General features: G+C 42.3%; 1 pseudogene; it reads right to left on the minus strand.

Moving 5' to 3' along the window:
• The window catches only part of LOC147983318 (uncharacterized), a 109,809-nt pseudogene that overhangs the window by 58,897 nt on the left and 34,820 nt on the right, over positions 1–16,092 (minus strand).

The following is a 16,092-nucleotide window of genomic DNA, read 5'->3' on the forward strand; positions in this document are numbered from 1 at the left end:
ATCTCATCAAAGCGAATGTTCCAACTCCGAGATGCTTGCACCAGCCCATAAATCGAGCGTTGGAGCTTGCAGACCTTGTCAGCATTCTTTGGATCGACAAAACCTTCCGGCTGCATCATATACAATTCCTCCTTAAGGAAACCATTAAGGAATGCCGTTTTGACGTCCATTTGCCATATCTCATAATCGTAGAATGCGGCAATTGCTAACATGATTCGGACGGACTTTAGCTTCGCTACCGGTGAGAAAGTCTCATCGTAGTCAACCCCTTGAACTTGTCGATAACCCTTAGCGACAAGCCGAGCTTTATAGATGGTCACATTACCATCCGCATTTGTCTTCTTCTTAAAGATCCATTTATTTTCTATGGCTCGCCGTTCAACGGGCAAGTCAGTCAAAGTCCATACTTCATTTTCATACATGGATCCTATCTCGGATTTCATGGCTTCTAGCCATTTGTCAGAATCCGGGCCCGCCATCGCTTCTTCATAGTTCGAAGGTTCACCGTTGTCTAACAACATGATTTCCAAGACAGGGTTGCCGTACCACTCTGGCGCGGAACGTGTCCTTGTGGACCTTCGAATTTCAGTAGGAGCTTGATCAGAAGTATCTTGATCATTATCATTAACTTCCTCTCTAGTCGGCGCAGGCACCTCAGGAACATTTTCTTGAGTTGCGCCATTTACCGGTTCAAGAGGTAATACTTCATCAAGCTCTACTTTCCTCCCACTTACTTCTTTCGAGAGAAACTCTTTCTCTAGAAAGGACCCATTCTTGGCAACAAAGATCTTGCCTTCGGATCTGAGGTAGAAGGTGTACCCAACAGTTTCTTTTGGGTATCCTATGAAGACGCATTTTTCCGATTTGGGTTCGAGCTTTTCAGGTTGAAGTTTCTTGACATAAGCATCGCATCCCCAAACTTTCAGAAATGACAACTTAGGTTTCTTACCAAACCATAATTCAAACGGTGTCATCTCAACGGATTTCGACGGAGCCCTATTTAAAGTGAATGCGGCAGTCTCTAAAGCATAGCCCCAAAAAGATAGCGGTAAATCAGTAAGAGACATCATAGACCGCACCATATCCAATAGAGTGCGATTACGACGTTCGGACACACCGTTACGCTGAGGTGTTCCAGGCGGCGTGAGTTGTGAAACTATTCCACATTTTCTTAGGTGTGTGCCAAATTCGTGACTCAAGTATTCTCCTCCACGATCTGATCGTAGAAACTTGATTTTTCTGTCACGTTGATTCTCAACCTCACTCTGAAATTCCTTGAACTTTTCAAAGGTTTCATACTTGTGTTTCATTAAGTAGACATACCCATATCTACTTAAGTCATCAGTGAGGGTGAGAACATAACGATAGCCACCGCGAGCCTCAACACTCATTGGACCGCACACATCAGTATGTATGATTTCCAATAAGTTGGTTGCTCGCTCCATTGTTCCTAAGAACGGAGTCTTGGTCATTTTACCCATAAGGCATGGTTCGCATGTGTCAAATGATTCATAATCAAGAGACTCCAAAAGTCCATCTGCATGGAGCTTCTTCATGCGTTTGACACCTATGTGACTAAGGCGGCAGTGCCACAAGTATGTGGTACTATCATTATCAACTTTACATCTTTTGGTACTCACACTATGAATATGTGTAGCAATACGCTCGAGATTCATTAAGAATAAACCATTTACCATAGGAGCATGACCATAAAACATATCTCTCATATAAATGGAACAACCATTATTCTCATATTTAAATGAGTAGCCATCTCGAATTAAACGAGATCCCGATACAATGTTCATGCTCAAAGCTGGCACTAAATAACAATTATTGAGGTTTAAAACTAATCCCGTAGGTAAATGTAGAGGCAGCGTGCCGACGGCGATCACATCGACCTTGGAACCATTCCCGACGCGCATCGTCACCTCGTCCTTCGCCAGTCTCCGTTTATTCCGCAGCTCCTGCTGTGAGTTACAAATATGAGCAACGGCACCGGTATCAAATACCCAGGAGTCACTACGAGTACTGGTAAGGTACACATCAATTACATGTATATCAAATATACCTTTGGTGTTGCCGGCCTTCTTGTCCGCTAAGTATTTGGGACAGTTCCGTTTCCAGTGACCCTTCCCTTTGCAATAAAAGCACTCAGTCTCGGGCTTGGGTCCATTCTTTGGCTTCTTCCCGGCAGTTTGCTTGCCGGGTGCGGCAACCTCCTTGCCGTCCTTCTTGAAGTTCTTTTTACCCTTGCCTTTCTTGAACTTAGTGGTTTTATTGACCATCAACACTTGATGTTCCTTCTTGACTTCTACCTCCGCTGATTTCAGCATTGCAAACAACTCAGGAATGGTCTTTTGCATCCCCTGCATGTTGAAGTTCATCACAAAGCTCTTGTAGCTTGGTGGAAGCGACTGGAGGATTCTGTCAATGACCGCATCATCCGGGAGATTAACTCCCAGCTGAGACAAGTGGTTATGTAACCCAGACATAGTGAGTATGTGCTCACTGACAGAACTATTTTCCTCCATCTTACAGCTGAAGAACTTATCGGAGACTTCATATCTCTCGATCCGGGCATGAGCTTGAAAAACCATTTTCAGCTCTTCGAACATCTCGTATGCTTCATGTCTCTCAAAACTTTTTTGGAGCCCCGGCTCTAAGCTGTAAAGCATGCCGCACTGAACGAGGGAGTAGTCATCAGCACGTGTCTGCCAAGCGTTCATAACGTCTTGGTTCTGTGGGACGGGTGGATCACCTAGCGGTGCTTGCAGGACATAATCTTTCTTGGCAGCTATGAGGATGATCCTCAGGTTCCGGACCCAGTCCGTATAGTTGCTGCCATCGTCTTTCAGCTTGGTTTTCTCTAGGAACGCGTTGAAGTTGAGGACTACGTTGGCCATTTGATCTACAAGACATATTGCAAAGATTTTAGACTAAGTTCATGATAATTAAGTTCATCTAATCAAATTATTAATGAACTCCCACTTAGATTAGACATCCCTCTAGTCATCTAAGTATTACATGATCCGAGTTAACTAGGCCGTGTCCGATCATCACGTGAGACGGACTAGTCAACGTCGGTGAACATCTTCATGTTGATCGTATCTTCTATACGACTCATGCTCGACCTTTCGGTCTTCTGTGTTCCGAGGCCATGTCTATACACATGCTAGGCTCGTCAAGTTAACCCTAAGTGTTTTGCATGTGTAAAACTGTCTTACACCCGTTGTATGTGAACGTAAGGATCCATCACACCCGATCATCACGGCGTGCTTAGAAACGACGAACTTTAGCAACGGTGCACAGTTAGGGAAGAACACTTCTTGATATTGTTAGGAGGGATCATCTTATTTACTACCGTCATTCTAAGTAAACAAGATGCAAAAACATGATAAACATCACATGCAATCAAATAATAATCATGACATGATATGGCCAATATCACATAGCTCCTTCGATCTCCATCTTGGGGCTCCATGATCATCTTGTCACCGGCTTGACACCATGATCTCCATCATCATGATCTCCATCATCGTGTCTCCATGAAGTTGCTCGCCAACTATTACTTCTACTACTATGGCTAACACGTTTAGCAATAAAGTAAAGTAATTTACATGGCGTTTCTCAATGACACGCAGGTCATATGAAAGAATAAAGACAACTCCTATGGCTCCTGCCGGTTGTCATACTCATCGACATGCAAGTCGTGATTCCTATTACAATAGCATGAACATCTCATACATCACATATAGATCATTCATCATTCGTCACAACTTTGGCCATATCATATCACAAACCACTTGCTGCAAAAACAAGTTAGACGTCCTCTAATTGTTGTTGCAAGTTTTACGTGGCTGAATTAGGGTTCTACCAAGAACGTCTTCTTACCTACGTTAAAGCCACAACGTGATTTGTCAACTTCTATTTACCCTTCATAAGGACCCTGTTCATCGAATCCGCTCCAACTAAAGTGGGAGAGACAGACACCCGCCAGCCACCTTATGCAACTAGTGCATGTTAGTCGGTGGAACCGGTCTCACGTAAGCGTACGTGTAAGGTTGGTCCGGGCCGCTTCATCCCACAATACTGCTGAAGCAAGAAAAGACTAGTAACGGCAAGAAAGTTGACAAATCCACGCCCACAACTAATTGTGTTCTACTCGCGCAAGAAGAACTACGCATAGACCTAGCTCATGATGCCACTGTTGGGGAACGTTGCAGAAAACAAAAATTTTCCTACTCGTTTCACCAAGATCATCTAAGAGTTCAACTAGCAACGAGCTATCAGATGCATCTACATACCTTTGTAGATCGCGCACGGAAGCGTTCAAAAGAATGGTGATGATGTAGTCGTACTCGACGTGATCCAAATCACCGGTGACCAGCGCCGAACGGATGGCACCTCCGCGTTCAACACACGTACGGGACGGGGAACGTCTCCTCCTTCTTGATCCAGCAAGGGGGAAGGAGAGGTTGATGAAGATCCAGCAGCACGACGGCGTGGTGGTGGATGCAGGGCGTCACAGTAGCAGGGCTTCGCCTATACTACGAAAAGGAGACGTAACGGGGAGAGAGGGAGGCGCCAGGGGCTGGGTATGAAATCCCTCCTCTCCCCCACTATATATAGGAGGGCCTAGGGGGGGTGGTGTGCAGCCTAGGAGATCTGATCTCCTAGGTGCGGCGGCCAGGGGGAGGATTCCCTCCCCCCCAGGGCACCTTAGAGGTGCCTTCCACCACTTGGACTCCTCCCCCATGGAAACCCTAGGCGCATGGGCCTAGTGGGGCTGGTGCCCTTGGCCCATGCAGGCCAAGGCGCACCCCCTACAGCCCGTGTGGCTCCCCGGGACAGGTGGCCCCACCCGGTGGGCCCCCGGGACCCCTCCGGTGGTCCCGGTACAATACCGATAACCCCGAAACTTGTCCCGATGGCCGAAACAGCATTTCCTATATATAATTCTTTACCTCCGGACCATTCCGGAACTCCTCGTGACATCCGGGATCTCATCCGGGACTCCGAACAACATTCGGGTTTCTGCATATACATATCTTCACAACCCTAGCGTCATCGAACCTTAAGTGTGTAGACCCTACGGGTTCGGGAGACAAGCAGACATGACCGAGACGACTCTCCGGTCAATAACCAACAGCGGGATCTAGATACCCATGTTGGCTCCCACATGCTCCACGATGATTTCATCGGATGAACCACGATGTCGAGGATTCAATCAACCCCGTATACAATTCCCTTTGTCAATCGATATGTTACTTACCCGAGATTCGATCGTCGGTATCCCAATACCTCGTTCAATCTCGTTACCGGCAAGTCACTTTACTCGTACCATAATGCATGATCCCGTGACCAGACACTTGGTCACTTTGAGCTCATTATGATGATGCATTACCGAGTGGGCCTAGTGATACCTCTCCGTCATACGGAGTGACAAATCCCAGTCTTGATCCATGTCAACCCAACAGACACTTTCGGAGATACCCGTAGTCTACCTTTATAGTCACCCAGTTACGTTGTGACGTTTGGCATACCCAAAGCACTCCTACGGTATCCGGGAGTTACACGATCTCATGGTCTAAGGAAAAGATACTTGACATTGGAAAACTCTAGCAAACGAACTATACGATCTTGTGCTATGTTTAGGATTGGGTCTTGTCCATCACATCATTCTCCTAATGATGTGATCTCGTTATCAATGACATCCAATGTCCATAGTCAGGAAATCATGACTATCTGTTGATCAACGAGCTAGTCAACTAGAGGCTTACTAGGGACATGTTGGTGTCTGTTATTCACACATGTATTACGATTTCCGGATAACACAATTATAGCATGAATAAAGACAATTATCATGAACAAGGAAATATAATAATAATGCTTTTATTATTGCCTCTAGGGCATATTTCCAACAGATGCAAAGTAAAATAAAAAGCAAAGTAAAAGCAAAAGGAAATAACTAAGTATTCATAGATTAATATGATGACGATAGACCCGGGGGCCATAGGTTTCACTTGTGGCTTCTCTCGAGAGCATAAGTATTCTACGGTGGGTGAACAAATTACTGTTGAGCAATTGACAGAAATGAGCATAGTTATGAGAATATCTAGGTATGATCATGTATATAGGCATCACGTTCGAGACAAGTAGACCAACTCCTGCCTGCATCTACTACTATTACCCCGCTCATCGACCGCTATCCAGCATGCATCTAGAGTATTAAGTTAATGAAAACAGAGTAATGCCTTAAGCAAGATGACATGATGTAGAGGGATAAACTCATGCAATATGATGAAAACCCCATCTTGTTATCCTCGATGGCAACAATACAATATGTGCCTTGCTGCCCCTACTGTCACTGGGAAAGGACACCGCAAGATTGAACCCAAAGCTAAGCACTTCCCCCATTGCAAGAAAGATCAATCTAGTAGGCCAAACCAAACTGATAATTCGAAGAGACTTGCAAAGATAACCAATCATATATAAAAGAATTCAGAGAAGATTCAAATATTGTTCATAGATAGACTTGATCATAAACCCACAATTCATCGGTCTCAACAAACACACCATAAAAACAAGATTACATCAAATAGATCTCCACAAGAAAGGGGGAGAACTTTGTATTGAGATCCAAAAAGAGACAAGAAGCCATCAAGCTACTAACTATGGACCCGTAGGTCTGAAGTAAACTACTCACACTTCATCGGAGGGGCTATGGTGTTGATGTAGAAGCCCTCTGTGATCGATTCCCCCTCCGGTGGAGCTCCGGAGCAGGCCGCGAGATGGGATCTCGTGGATACAGAAATTTGCGGCGGTGGAATTAGGGTTTTGGCTCCGTATCTAATCGTTTGGGGGTACGTAGGTATATATAGGAGGAAGGAGTACGTCGGTGGAGCAACAGGGGGCCCACTAGGGTGGAGGGCGCGCCTAGTGGGGGTGGGCACGCCCCCCTACATCGTGGCTTCCTCTTTTGTGTCTTGACGTAGGGTCCAAGTCTCCTGGGTCTTGTTCGTTGAGAAAATCACGTTTCTGAAGGTTTCATTCCGTTTGGACTCCGTTTGATATTCCTTTTCATCGAAACCCTAAAACAGGCAAAAAACAGCAATTCTGGGCTGGGCCTCTGGTTAATAGGTTAGTCCCAAAAATAATATAAAAGTGGATAATAAAGCCCAATAATGTCCAAAACAGTAGATAATATAGCATGGATCAATCAAAAATTATAGATACGCTGGAGACGTATCATGCCGCCATGGAGATCATGGACCAGAGGGGGAACTCTCCTCCCATCTAGGGGGAGGCCAAGGAAGAAGAAGGAGGAGGGGGTGACGGTGTCCTGGACTAGGGGGTACTCACCACGTCGTCTCCCGGTCAGTTAGATTGGGCCGAGGACCCCCATGGCCGTATACTCATGGGCCAGTTCGGACAGCTGCCTGATAACCCACAAGTATATGGGATCGCAATAGTTTTTGATAAGTAAGAGTGTCGAACCCAACGAGGAGCTAAAGGTAGAACAAATATTCCCTCAAGTTCTATCGACCACCGATACAACTCTACGCACGCTTGACGTTCGCTTTACCTAGAACAAGTATGAAACTAGAAGTACTTTGTAGGTGTTGTTGGATAGGTTTGCAAGATAATAAAGAGTACGTAAATAAAAAATAGGGGCTGTTTAGATAAAGAAACAATAAAGTAAATATAGCAAGTGTGGAAAAGTGGTGGTAGGAGTTGCGAAATTGCCCCTAAGCAATTGACTACTTTACTAGACTGATAGCAAGTATTATGTGGGAGAGGCCACCGCTAGCATGTCATCCCTGACTTGGAATTCTATGCACTTATGATTGGAACTATTAGCAAGCATCCGCAACTACTAATGTTCATTAAGGTAAAACCCAACCATAGCATTAAGATATATTGGTCCCCCTTCAATCCCGTATGCATCAATTTCTATGCTAGGTTGAATCTTCTGTCACTCTTGCCCTCCAATACATAGTCCTATCAACATACAACTAACCCTAGGGTGTGATCCACGCGCGCAATCATATGATGGGCACCAAAGGATAGCAACATAACCACAAGCAAATTAAATCAATCATAGCAATTCATCAACCACCGATAGGACAACGAAAATCTACTCAGACATCATAGGATGGCAACACATCATTGGATAATAATATGAAGCATAAAACACCATGTTCAAGTAGAGGGTACAGCGGGTTGCGGGAGAGTGGACCGTTGTAGATAGAGGGGGGAAAGTGATGGAGATGTTGGTGAAGATGGCGGAGGTGTTGGTGTAAATCGCGGTGATGATGATGATGGCCACGGCAGCGTTCCGGCGCCACCGGAAGAGAAGGGGAGAGGGGGCCCCTTTGTCTTCTTCTTCCTTGACCTCCTCCCTAGATGGGAGAAGGGTTTCCCCTCTGGTCCTTGGCCTCCATGGCATGGGAGGGGCGAGAGCCCCTCCGAGATTGGATCTGTCTCTCTGTCACTCTCTGTTTCTGCGTTCTCAGATTCTTTCCTTTCACCGTTTCTTATATTCTCGGAGATCCGTAACTCTGATTGGCTGAAATTTTAACACGATCTCTGTCCGGAAATTAGCTTTCTTGCGGCGAAAGAAGGGCACCAACCGCCTTACGGGGTGGCCACGAGGGTCAGGGGCGCGCCTGACACCCTGGGGCGCGCCCCCCAACCTCGTGGGCCCCTCGAGCATCGTCTCGCGTGGATTCTCCTTCCCAAAAATCATATATATTCCAAAAAAAATCTCCGTCAGTTTTTATTCCGTTTGGACTCCATTTGATATGGATATTCTGCGAAACAAAAAACATGCAACAAACAGGAACTGGCACTGGGCACTGGATCAATATGCTAGTCCCAAAAATAGTATAAAAAGTTGCCAAAAGTATATGAAAGTTGTAGAATATTGGCATGGAACAATCAAAAATTATAGATACGACGGAGACGTATCAGCATCCCCATGCTTAATTCTTGCTCGTCCTCGAGTAGCTAAATGATAAAAAAGATATTTTTTGATGTGGAATGCTAGCTAGCATAATCTTGATCATTTGTCTAATCATGGCATGAATATTAAGACACGAGTTATTCAAAGTAATAGTCTATCATTTGACATAAAAACAATAATACTTCAAGCATACTAATAAAGCAATCATGTCTTTTCAAAATAACATGGCCAAAGAAAGTTATCCCTACAAAATCATATAGTCTGGCTATGCTCTATCTTCACCACACAAAATATTCACATCATGCACAACCCCGATGACAAGCCAAGCAATTGTTTCATACCTTTGACGTTCTCAAACCTTTTCAACTTTCATGCAATACATCAGCGTGAGCCATGGACATAGCACTATAGGTGAAATAGAATGGTGTTTGTGGAGAAGACAAAAAGGAGAAGATAGTCTCAAATCACCTAGGCCTATCAATGGGCTATGGGGATGCCCATCAATAGATATCAATGTGAGTGAGTAGGGATTGCCATGCAACGGATGCACTAGAGCTATAAGTGTATGAAAGCTCCAACTGAAACTAAGTGGGTGTGCATCCAACTTGCTTGCTCATGAAGACCTCGGGCATTTGAGGAAGCCCATCATCGGAATATACAAGCCAAGTTCTATAATGAAAATTCCCACTAGTATATGAAAGTGATAACTCAAGAGACTCTCTATATGAAGAACATGGTGCTACTTTGAAGCACAAGTGTGGAAAAAGGATAGTAGCACTGCCCCTTCTCTCTTTTTCTCTCATAATTTTTTTATTTTCTCTTATATATATATATTTATTTTTTGGTGGGCTTCTTTGGACTCAACATTAGTCATAAAGAACTCACATACTTATTGCAAAAATCTATTAGTCATCGAAACAAAGTACTACGCACATGCTCCTAGGGGGATATATTGGTAGGAAAAGACCATCGCTCGTCCCCGAAAGCCACTCATAGGGATGACAATCAATAAATAAATCATGCTCCGACTTCGTTACATAACGGTTTACCATACGTGCATGCTACGTGAATCACAACCCTCAACACAAGTATTTCTACAATCCACAATTACCCACTAGCATGACTCTAATATTACCATCTCTATATCGCAAAACTATTGCAAGGAATCAAACATATCATATTCAGTGATCTACAAGTTTTATGTAGGATTTTATGACTAACCATGTGAATGACCAGTTCCTGTCATCTCTCTAAATAGATATAAGTGAAGCAAGAGAGTTTAATTCTTTCTACAAAAGATATGCCCGTGCTCTAACAAATATAAGTGAAGCAAAAGAGCATTCTACAAATGGCGGTTGTATATGTAAAGAGAAACATGCAATCCAAGCTTCAAATGATATAAGTGAAGCACATGAAGCATTCTATAAAGCCATACTCAAAAGATATAAGTGAAGTGCAAAGAGCATTCTATAAATCAACCAAGGACTATCTCATACCAGCATGGTGCATAAAAGAAGAATGAAAACTAAATGCAAAAGACGCTCCAAGATTGCACATATCGCATGAACGAAACGAATCCGAAAACATACCGATACTTGTTGAAGAAAGAGGGGATGCCTCCCCAGCATCCCCAAGCTTAGACGCTTGAGTCTCCTTGAATATTTACTTGGGGTGCCTCGGGCATCCCCAAGCTTGAGCTCTTGCCTCTCTTCCTTCTTCTCACATCGAGACCTTCTCGATCATCGAACACTTCATCCACACAAAACTTCAACAGAAAACTCGGTAAGATCCGTTAGTATAATAAAGCAAATCACTACTATAAGGACTGTTGCAAACCAATTCATATTTTGTTTTTTCATTGTGTCTACTGTAATATAACTTTTTCATGGCTTAATCCACTGATATAAATTGATAGTTTCGTCAAAACAAGCTAACTATGCATCAAAAACAGAATCTGTCTAAAACAGAACAGTCTGTAATAATCTGAACATTAACCACACTTCTGTTATATGAAAAATTCTGCAAAAATTAGGAAAAATAAACAATTTGTACATCAAGACAGTGCAAAAAGAATCAGAAACATTTGATGTTCCAGTAAACAATTAAAATTCATGCACTACAGCCAAAGTTTCTGTCCTGCACCGCACAAACCAACAAGCATCGTAAACACCCTAAAGGCAAACCTTGGCACATTATTTTTATAATACAGTGGAATTGTACAAGGGGATAATTATTTTTGTTGAAAAGTTTCTGTAATCAAGATTCACAAAGTTTCCGTGAGCATGAACAAAGTTCAAGGAGCTCTCCCACTTCAACAGTGCTTGTCTTTCTCACTTTCACTTTCGTTTTTGAAAAGTTTTGGGTTCCCCTCTTTATTTTTGTTGTTTTTAAACTATATAAAAGCACTCAACAGAAATAAATGACTCTCTAAAACTTCCGGGTTGTCTCCCTGGCAGCGCTTTCTTTAAAGCCATTAAGCTAGGCATATAGTGCTCAAGTAGTGAATCCACCCGGATCCCAAGGTATATCAAAGCCAATTTTAATTAGCAACGATTTGTAATTTAGTAGTGGGCACAAGGTAACATATATCATGTAATGACGAAGTCTAACTCTCTTCCTATGCATCGGCATGTCATAAAAGAACAATTCATGCACACCTAGTAAAGGCCAATGCATAGTATAAATAGTTTCTTGCAATTTAATCATGTGGGAAGCATAGAGAGGTGGAGATATAGTTCCTCTCTCATAATAATTGCAAGTAAGAGAAGCAAGCACATGCATATTATATTCATTAAAATCATCATGTGTAACAGTAAAAGGCAACCCATCAATATAATCCTTAATAAGGGCAAACTTCTCCGATATAGTGTAGTTTGGAGAATTCAAAAAGATAATAGGACTGTCATGTGTGGGTGCAAAAGCAACAATTTCATGTTTAACATAAGGAACTATAGCAAGTTCATCTCCATAAGCATAATTCATATTGGCATCTTGGCCACAAGCATAGCAAGCATCATCAAAAAGGGATATTTCAAAAGAACCGACGGGATCATAACAGTCATCATAGCAATCATCCTTCGGTAAGCACGAAGGGGAATTAAACAATGTATGAGTTGAAGAGTTACTCTCATTAGAAGGTGGGCACGAGTGATCAATCCGATCTTCCTCCTTTTGTTCTTCGCTCTCCTCATCATCTTTCTCACCCAATGAGCTCACAGTTTCATCAATTTCTTATTCCATTGAGTCACTGCAAAATATTAGTCTCTTCTTGGGCAGCGGAGTATTCCTCAATATATTGTTTAACATAGGTATTAGAAGCATAATTATCATAGCAATATTTAAGTATAGCAAAATTTTCAGATTTGTGAAAAGTAGCATCATACTTTTCTATCAAAGAAGCAATTTCATAAGCACCCTCAAAAGCAACAAATTCTTCAATGTGTTGAACATCATAGTAACTATAAACACCTTTAGCATAAGAAGATAAGATTCCATTGTCAATAAACTCACATTGGTAGGGAAGGTGTTTCTTAGGGTTTTCCGAACAACAAGTAAAATCATATAATTCACATAAATTCCAAGCATAGCATTGCAAACGTTGAATTTGACTCCATAACAATTTCTGTTTTTCAGATATACGGTGTCGCACATAACAAGCATGCGCATCTAAAGATTTGCCCTCAACTAAGCTAGTTGGGGTTTCAGCACGAGCACAAAGGGATCGAAGATGATCCAAGTAAAAAGCTTCAACAGTGTGATAGATTTTGAGTGGTTCTTCAACCATTGGTTCAGTAGGTATAACTAATTTTTTTGGTATTTTGCGTTTCCTACCCATAACTAAAGATAGAAAACAACTAAGAACAGCAAATAAAAATTACTTAGTGTTAAAGCAAACAAGCACTACAACAAAAACATCGCGTATGGTCGCTTTTTCTGGAACGCTTTTCTATTCGTCTCTACACTCATGAACACGAGCGATCTAAAGATGCTTCTTAAGACGTTTTCAGAGCGCCGCAAACTATTGATTGTAATTATCCTTTAATAAAATAAGTATTTAATTTTAATTAACTTAGAGACAATGTGTGAGACGTTTTTATGTGCGACTCTATTCTTAGAGACATTTTGTGAGGCGTTTTAATGTGTGACTCTATTCTTACAAACGATTTGTGAGACATTTTAATGTGCGACTATTCTTATTTTAGACAAAAGAAAATAGATAAATACCCTCTAAGTCTTAGAACTTGTATGGCCGGTTTGGTGCATAAAATTGTAAAATACATGTTTTCTGATCATCTAACATGTGCTCCCATTCATATACGGTGCATTCTACCGTATTTGGATGTACCCCGTGCACACGTGGCATGCCAACATGGCGAGGGCCCACTCTCAATGATTGAGGCGGTGGGTAGCCCGGCTGCACTGTTTTTTCCTTCAGAAAGCATGGTTGCCATTTATTTATCTACGCAGAAAATGCTAAGCAATCGAACACAGAACCTTCTGTTATTCGGCCGTATAAATGGCCACTAGACCAGCTAACGTTTGACTTTCAACGAGGACAATTAGATTTATATAAGGCGGGCCGTAGGAATTAAAATTTTCAAATAGAAATCAAAATGGGAAAAGGTTGTGCAAAAAAGGGAAGCCCCTGTTCGAACCTATTACATCATAAGCTCATCGCATGTGTGTGCGCCAATCATCCGACCACAATGACACTTATATACTTTAATTTTTAATGTTAAGTTATTAATTATTAATATATAATAAAATAAAGTAAGGCATGTTTCTCCAATTTTTTGGTAGAATTATTTTCGTCCGCCGTAGGAAGCCGCTAAAATCATATAAGAAATGATTGTGTTCAACCGACGAATCCTATTTTTATGTCGACCTCCTCCGCCAATCAACACGTGTCCCATGGTCCTGCAGAACACACACCCTTTTCTATAAACTTCGCGCGGCATCACATCTCCTTCCCATTTCTTTCGTTCGTCTCTCAGCTCCAGCAGGGGGAGACGCTCGCCGCGCGCATGGCGCTCGTGCTTGCGACTGGTCCGCGCCCTCAACCGCAGTTTGCCATCAAGGGCAGACCTCCGCCGTCGCCCTTCCTTCCTCTCATTTTTATCCTCCCACACTCCTCTTTCTTTCCCAACCGGACCAAACTCTTGGAGCCATGACCACCATCGGAACCTTCTTGGGCCGTCGTCGCCAACAGCACCGCTGCCGCAAGATGAGTTTCTGCAACAACATGCGAACAACCACTTATTGTAGTTTTTTTTATTGTTTCGGCAACAAGCCTTTTGTTTTAGAGGAAATGAGCGCAACACTACGTTTTGTTGCAAAGGGGTAACAACCAAGTTTATTTTGTATAGCAAAGATCCTGTTTCTGAAACATAGGCCATGTTTGAAAGAAAAAACGGTTCAACAGAAGCGCAACACGACTCGTGTTGCAAAACGCCGAGCGGAACACAAGCCTTGTTGCAATGGTTGATGCATGCTCACGGGAAGAAGATCAGACGGTTGTCGAGCTCGTGATCCTACGGCTACCGAGGCGGTGGATGTTTCTAAACATCACCTGGCCGAAACATAGCAGGCACCAAATCATATGTGTCAAAGGTGGTAACTCAAAACAAAGCTACAGATTTTTGGCGCACCATTGGGCCTTCATGCCGGGCCTGCCACACCAGCGAACAATATGAGTATAACTCAATCCCAAATTGCCTCAAAAAAATAAACTCAATCCCAAATTGCCTCAAAAAAATAAACTCAACCCCCAATAAATAATGCAAGAAACAGAATTTGAACCTGCGACCTCAAAGATTGATGTGGAGTCTAGTGTCCTACCAACAGGACTGCAAGCTTGATTGAACTTGGGGGTTAGATCCTACTTGATCCGTCCGGCAACCTACGTGTTAGCTTTTTTTTTAGGGGGATCCGTGTCAGGTAATGTGCCCAACAAGATGGGCCTGAACCTGCACTCCCTCACGAAAACCTTGCTATGGCCCATCTAATTGGCACAACAAGTATGTGGTGCATGATTACCAATTGATGAGACAGCTAATTGTTCACAGATCCAAAAGAAATGTTCACTTTCAAGTTTTGTTCAGTTTTTCAAAAAATGTTCCTGTTTTCAAATTATATTCAAGATTTCAAGAAATGTTCCCATTCTCAAAAAGTGTTCACAGATTGAAAAATGTTCGAGATTCCCAACAATGTTGGCGTTTTTACAAAAAAAAATTGAGGTTTCATTTTTTTCACGAATTTTAAAATGTTCATGTTTTCAAATTTCAAATAACTTTCCCGTTACCAAAAAATATTCATAGGTTCAAAACTGTTCGAATTTTTTAAAATGTGTTCAAAATTTGAAAATGACCGCGTTTCAAAAGGTAATTCACTTTCTTCGACAAAAAAATACGTTCACATTTTTCATAAATGTCTTTTCAAATCTCGGTGTTGCAGTGTGTTCTTTACATATATTGCGCGTTAGCAAATCAACAACAACTTTTAGTTCTAGCGGTTAATAGTGTGCACTCTGTATTATGAGGTTGCGATTAAGCTCCTTCCTAGCACATTGCGGTTTCCTAATTTTTTCTATTGCGCACTAAAGAAAATATCCTGCTCGCTCGCCCCAGTGGGCCGGCCTAGCCGCGGGACTCCCTATATGACGCTTGCGTTCTAACTGTTGGACCTCTTCCACCACAACGCACGCACCATCATCATGCTAAAAAAAGGATTCCCACATTTTGGTATTAATGCCATGGATATTTCGTTTAAATTCCACAACATGGCCGGACATGGAGTATGTGGGCTCGAGCTCCCATGCACCCTTTGCTACAGTAAACTTGGAAAACTTATTTAAAAAGTTCAAAAAAATCTGAATTTTTTTGGCAACAAACATTGATGTGTGTTTCACATGCGTTCCATTTTGGTGATGAAATAACATTTGTGGAGGCCTCGGAAAAAAGATAAAATAATGCTTGAAAAAAACTGTTTTTGAAAGCATTTTGGAGCATCGATTTTGTTTTTTTACCGAGACCTGCACGAATGTCATTTTGTCATGAAATTTTGGATGCATGTGAAAAATACATCGATGTTTGTTGTAAAAAAAATCAGTTTTTTTATTTTTTTTAAAT

The sequence above is a fragment of the Triticum urartu genome, chromosome 2A (assembly GCF_056163025.1).
Source record: "Triticum urartu cultivar PI428250 chromosome 2A, HENAU_Tu73, whole genome shotgun sequence".
Classification (NCBI taxonomy): Eukaryota; Viridiplantae; Streptophyta; class Magnoliopsida; order Poales; family Poaceae; genus Triticum; species Triticum urartu.